The sequence below is a fragment of the Lycorma delicatula genome, chromosome 6, assembly GCF_047948215.1.
Source record: "Lycorma delicatula isolate Av1 chromosome 6, ASM4794821v1, whole genome shotgun sequence".
Classification (NCBI taxonomy): Eukaryota; Metazoa; Arthropoda; class Insecta; order Hemiptera; family Fulgoridae; genus Lycorma; species Lycorma delicatula.
This window is the reverse complement of record NC_134460.1, coordinates 83,970,779-83,976,908: the sequence shown is the minus strand read 5'-3', so window position 1 is coordinate 83,976,908 and position 6,130 is coordinate 83,970,779. Positions and strand designations below refer to the sequence as shown.

The window sequence follows — 6,130 nt, the reverse complement described above, 5'->3', positions numbered from 1 at the left end:
TAAAAAAAACATGAAAATATTATAAATCGATAGCGGATATAAAACATTTACTCAAAAATACACATAATAAAAAAAGTTATGAAAATAAAATTGATTAATAAATAAAAATAAAATTCGAACAGAAATTTGGTTAGCGAAATAATAAATTTTTATTTTAATTATTCATCATATATTTTATATATATATATATATATATATATATATGTTTGTACCTCCTGTAAAGAAACTTGACTGACTGACTGAATCAGCAACGCCCAGCAAATGCTATTAGAAGATAAACTACTACTATTAAGATAAACTGATGAAAATTTGTACACATGTTCTTATAGTATAAGTGCAAACTAAGAATCGGATTTTTTGAAATTCCGAGTTTAAAGGGATAAATGGAGTAACAATAATATTTACAATTTTTTTAAATTTCTCTGTAACATATAAAGATATCAACTTGATATTTGATGTTTATAATTTACATGTAAATATCTAAAAACTAATTTCTATATTTCTCGAAATTCGAGCTTGAAAGTAGTAAAGAAAGATAAAATAGCATTTGAACAATGATTGTAAATCGCGGCGGCTCATCAACACAACCAGTGTTACAGTATGTGCGACGCGATTGACTGTACCTGCCTCCGGTTACTTGACTAAAAACCATAAAATAAAATTAATTATACAATTTTAAAAAATCTGATGTGAACCCCACATGACTTCCTTGTACGCTTATTAAATTACATATACACATTTTTAAAATACATAAAATGTTATTTCACTAATAATTTCTGATTTTTTTTCGTACTTTTTTTATTGTTATTATTGAATTATTATTTATTGTAATTTTTTTTTTTACAATCAGAGGATAATAATAAATCAATACATTTAAGTTAAAAAAAAGGAATATGAAAAAAAGGCAGAAAATGTTGCAAACAAAGAAAGAATAAAAACATTAAGAGAAGATGATAAATATAAAGAGGAAGAAAATTTTAAAACCAAAGAAAGAATAAAAACATTAAATGAAGATGATAAATATAAAAAGAGAGAAAATATGAAAACCAGAGAAAGTGTTCACAGATTAAGTTCAGAAAAATTATACAAACCAAAAAGCGATTAAACGATTGGCTACAAAAAACAAATCAACGAAATGATGATCAACTCCGACGTGAGAGATAATATTGTCCGACAATATCAGAGGAGTAATGAACTAAAAGATTTTGCAATTTATTAGAGATCGGGCGAATGCCTCAGTGTATATGTTGTTCTTGTGAGGGTCTATTTTTCAGTTACTCTGTAAGTTAGCTTTAATGTAGATAAAATTAAACAGAAATTCCAAAATAATTAAATAAAATTGAACAGAAATTAAACAAGAAAATCCAAAAAATAATACGATTTTAAATTATAATTTTCAAGTAATATTAAATAATCAGATGTTTCGCCAAATCGATTACATGTACACTTATGTAATAATGTCTATTAAATTTTATACAACAATAACATTTTTAAAAATACGAAAACTTTTTTTTATCTAATAACTTCTGATTTTTTTGATTTTTTTTTTAATGTTAATATTGAATAATTATTAATTGTTAATTTTTTTTTTTTACAATTACGGGTTAATAATTATTAATAAATCAATATATTTAAATTAAAAAAAAAAGTTAGAGAAATAAATTAAAATAAGTTAAGTTAAATAAATAAAAAAGAAGATGAAGTTTGATTCGAATCGATGTACCTTCTCTTGAAAGATCCAAATATTTCATTAATAAAATTTTATCTTATACTGCATTTATAAAAAAGTACAAAATCGAAGTTTTTTGAGATTTTGGGGTTTTATGGATACTTTTGGCTCAGTTGATTGCAGTCAAAAGAGTAGTTGCACAATTAGATGTTACAACAGTCCTAAATCCAAAATTTTAACATCCTACGGCTAATCCTTTTTGAGTTATGAGAGATATGTACGTACAGACGTCACGCCGAAACTAGTCAAAATGGATTAAGGGATAGTCAAAATGGATATTTCCGTTGAAATTTGAAAACCGAAGTTTTTCGCGATCACAATACTTCCTTTACTTTGTACAAGGAAGTAAAAATGAGAAAACCAAAATGGTCCCCTTAGTGGTGTTTATCGCGTAACGCTAAGAACCGGCCATAATACATTTGTATCCGTACGAAGTACAAGTAACCAGTTTTCACTAATATAGCCATAATACAGCCACTACCACTGCCTCTATTATTGTCTGTGCGATGCGTCTGGCTGCCCCTGCATCCGGTTACTTGACTAAAAAACATAAAATGATAAAAAGATTGAACGCGACGGGAAACCATACAGCGCGGTCGAAGTCGCGCTTGGGGAACGTGTGTGTGTGTGCCAGAAACAATAGTTTAATTTTAATTATCTTCCTTAGATTGTAATAGCAACTGAATAATTAATTTTCTGTTAGTGTTCACTGATATGTATACATCTCTTCTGTAGAGAGATGGTAAAAAAAAAAAATACCACTGTAAAACTACTCGTACATTTTAAATTATATTTTTAATACAATTTTATAAAATATCTCTACGAAAGTTCTAAATGCGGAAGAAGAAAAATCAAAACAGTAATTGAAAAATTATTTTAATAAATAATTATATTCCGCTACGAGTACTAATATGAAATTTGCTAACGATTAATTAATATTAAATCTTATTTGTATCCAGTAAGTTTTGTTTAAATTGTTCCAGGAATTCCATGCTGAGTTGGATTTTTTCTTTGTTTCTCGGTTAACACGATACACTAAACTTAAGTTCTTTTTTGAAACTGTGCTATTGCGTCTCTGTTTTCTTCTTGGTCTGGTATTCTATTTGTCCCTTGGTCAAAGTAGGTAAAGGACATCTATAAATAAGGGAAGATTTGCATACTTACGTCACTCCCCGTGTAATCATCGTATAGGAATCTCAGGGAGTGCGGGAAGGTATAAACTATTAAGTTGATTTGATCACTTAATTTCTTTATAAATTAACTGAATTTCAAACAAAATTCATTGATATATAGATGTATAAAAATAATCCTTTCGTTTTATTTTCCAAGTACTAGAGATAATTATTAATTATTATACAATTTTTAAGCTTTATTTTTCATAAAATATCAATCACGTTACTGGAAGTTATTATTTACGCGTATTTTTTTCATTTATTGTAAAAGAATTAACCTGTTCTATGTTTATCGGTTACGAGATGAAATTTTTAAAGGAAATTAGTATATTTCCTTTCTAAAAATATTTCAGAAAGTAATTCATTGATATATTTTTCTTAGACACATAAAATACCATATTTTTCATTTTAGGTTAATTTATATTTTCGTATGTAATTGCATTTAGTATAGCTTTTTAATTAAGTTGCATAAATAAAATATGAACTATTCAAATTAAATTCTAAGAGATTAAATAAAATTTAATATTACTTAAATTTAGATTTGTTGTTTAATTGTAAAAATAAATTTAATTTAAAATGTGTAAATGTAAGAAGAATGTTTAAAATTGAAATAGTTTTCGTGTTTTTACGGGTATATATGTATCTGTATATATGCGCTCATTGTTTTATGTTATATACCATTGTGTATATGTGTGTGTGTATGTGTTCGCGTTCGCGCGAGTGCGTGCACGTGTGCGTGTCCCTGTTTGTGTGTGTGGAGTAACGCATTACTTCCCTCAGTTACATGTATTATGTTTACTTTAGTTCAGAAGACTTAATCCGTATTACTGAGAGAAGACTGGAGTAAGTAAGACAGGTCTAAAAGATCCAGTCTGTAATTAAACAGGAGTTCAGGTCATTTCAGGAGACTTCAAGAGCTGAAATCTCGCCTTCCTAAACCCTTTCAGAACTAATTTGGAAACTGGAACACTGCTTTCCAGTTGTAACTACGTCCTAATACTTTCTTACAAATAAACTATTTCAACTTTTTTGTTTTATCTAATAAATTTTAAGATATGATAATAAAAAAAAAAGTATTAGGTGTTAATGGAAAGAGAAAATAATAAAAATTCTGTTATATTTTTTTTATTTATTTATTACTTCAATTTGAAACATAGGAAGTGCAGGATATTTAATACCACTCTTTTACTGGATAAATGATTTAATAAAAAAAATAAAATTTTAATTTAAGGCGATAAAAAGTTAACAGCTGATTTCTCTAATTAATCGACTACAATATTGCAGTTATTTCATCGTAATTACTATTAATTGATACATTATATTTTTGTTTATACGTAGCTCGTATATTTACCATTACTTATTACAAACGTCTGAGATTTATAAACAGAGTGTAATGTGAATAATCAGCAAAACTTTAAATGATGATTGAGTACGTTAAAATATAAAAAAAAAAAAAACATTTTTATAAACATTTGAAAAAGCTACATCTTCCACTACTTGCTTAGATATACATATTTATTAAAGGAAACTCATGTATAAAGAAAAAATGGAAAAAAAAATACCGAAATTCATTTAAATCCGATAATCATTAGAAAATATATTAAAAAAATCCTGTTTTTACATTTTTATAATTCCAAAATGGTTACAAACTTATACATAATTACATAAGTAATTTCAATTGGATCAGGAGTAGTTATGTAGGTGAGGGGTTGGCCATTCTTTGATACAGGTGTTGATAGGCCCAGAAATAATCAATGGTTGTTTAAAAAAGTAAGAACTGTTGATAATACTTCATGTAGGTGGTTATTGGGGGATCGTAATGATGGTGCCGTGATATTTTGATTAATTTATCTACAGGTGCAGGATTTACAGAGAAGAACACGTTGGAATATTTAATCAAGAGGACAGTTTCTACTAGAAAAAATGTACACTGGCTGTATTGGCGGCTCGTAGCTAAAATTAGTGGGATTGCTGCTTCAGAAAATTTTTTTCTGGGCCTTTTCGGCCACGGTTAAAGTTTTCTGTAGAATAAAAGAACCGAAAAAAATGAATCAAACAGAATTGCTAGAAGCAGGATAATAATCTAATTCTACACTTTATCGCATTCAAAAACGGTTTTTAAGCAATACCGAATAAATAATAAAATGTCAATACAGATAATATTTGTTAATATTATTAGATAATTACTTAATAAAACGTCCACTTAAAAAAAAACACGTAGTCCAGTGGTGCTTAATATAAATTTCTCTGTGCAAGGAAACAAATTATAATTAGTTTTTTTCTAATTACCTTCTCTTTCATCCTTACGGCGTGTTTTTGGACAGATTTGGCAATCAACGACCCCTTGCTTTCCGCCATCTTCTGATCGCTACTGAAAAAACAACTAAACCACTTTCATATTAATTCAACCGACTAAATTAGAAAAGGGAACGAACAAGGAACGTTCCATACACACGCGGAGTAAAACGATTCCACCTGTACGCCAGGGTCGGCACTGCGGGAGCGGCAGTGCTCTCTCTCGCCCTCGCAGCCTCGCGTGCAGCTTTCTATGCGCACAGCAGCCAAACACTACGTCTCTGTAACTGTGAAGCAAATTTCCATACAAAGAGTTTTGTATCTTTTTCATTAACTGGGGGTTGGCTACTGCCATTACCGTTAAGGATTATATACAGGGTCAATCACAGGAACCGGATGTTTTTAAAATAATCATAAAAAATTGAATATTTACTTTAAAAAAGTTTTATTGGCACTGAAACACTTGTTAAATCAAAGCATTTGTTACTTACTCATGAACGAAAAATTATGTCCGGCAAGTGATGTCCATTTTGGGCAATACATTGTTGTAAAGTTTTCAACTAGCAATAATCGCACCTCAGATGAACTTCACTAGTTACGATATCGCCACTGCGCAAAGTTGTTGCCGGCCTTGTCTCCGAACCGGCGGGATTAGAGGCAGGCAATTAAAAAAAAATAAAGATCCGAGACCGGGGAAGCTAACCTGCCCTGCCGGGTGTATAACCGGTGGGTGGGGGACGCCTCCTTAGAGTAAATGGACACGTCCCTGGGCCGCGTATACTTAAGTGGATGTCCGGCCCAGGGATGTAAGGAAAAAAATACATTGCTGTAGCCTTTCACGGTAACTGGCCTCAATTCTTTGCAGCATGTCTACATCAATCTGGGTGACGTGATGACGAATTGTGATCTTTAGGTCCTCCAATATATGCGGTTT

General features: G+C 29.8%; 1 non-coding gene across 1 annotated transcript; it reads right to left on the bottom strand.

The window, feature by feature from the left end:
• Positions 1 to 5,679: 5,679 nt before the first annotated feature.
• LOC142327149 (U4 spliceosomal RNA) lies at positions 5,680 to 5,817 on the bottom strand. The gene has a single exon (XR_012756936.1). It is a non-coding gene; the product is annotated as a U4 spliceosomal RNA (small nuclear RNA).
• Between the last annotated feature and the right edge of the window lie 313 nt (positions 5,818 to 6,130).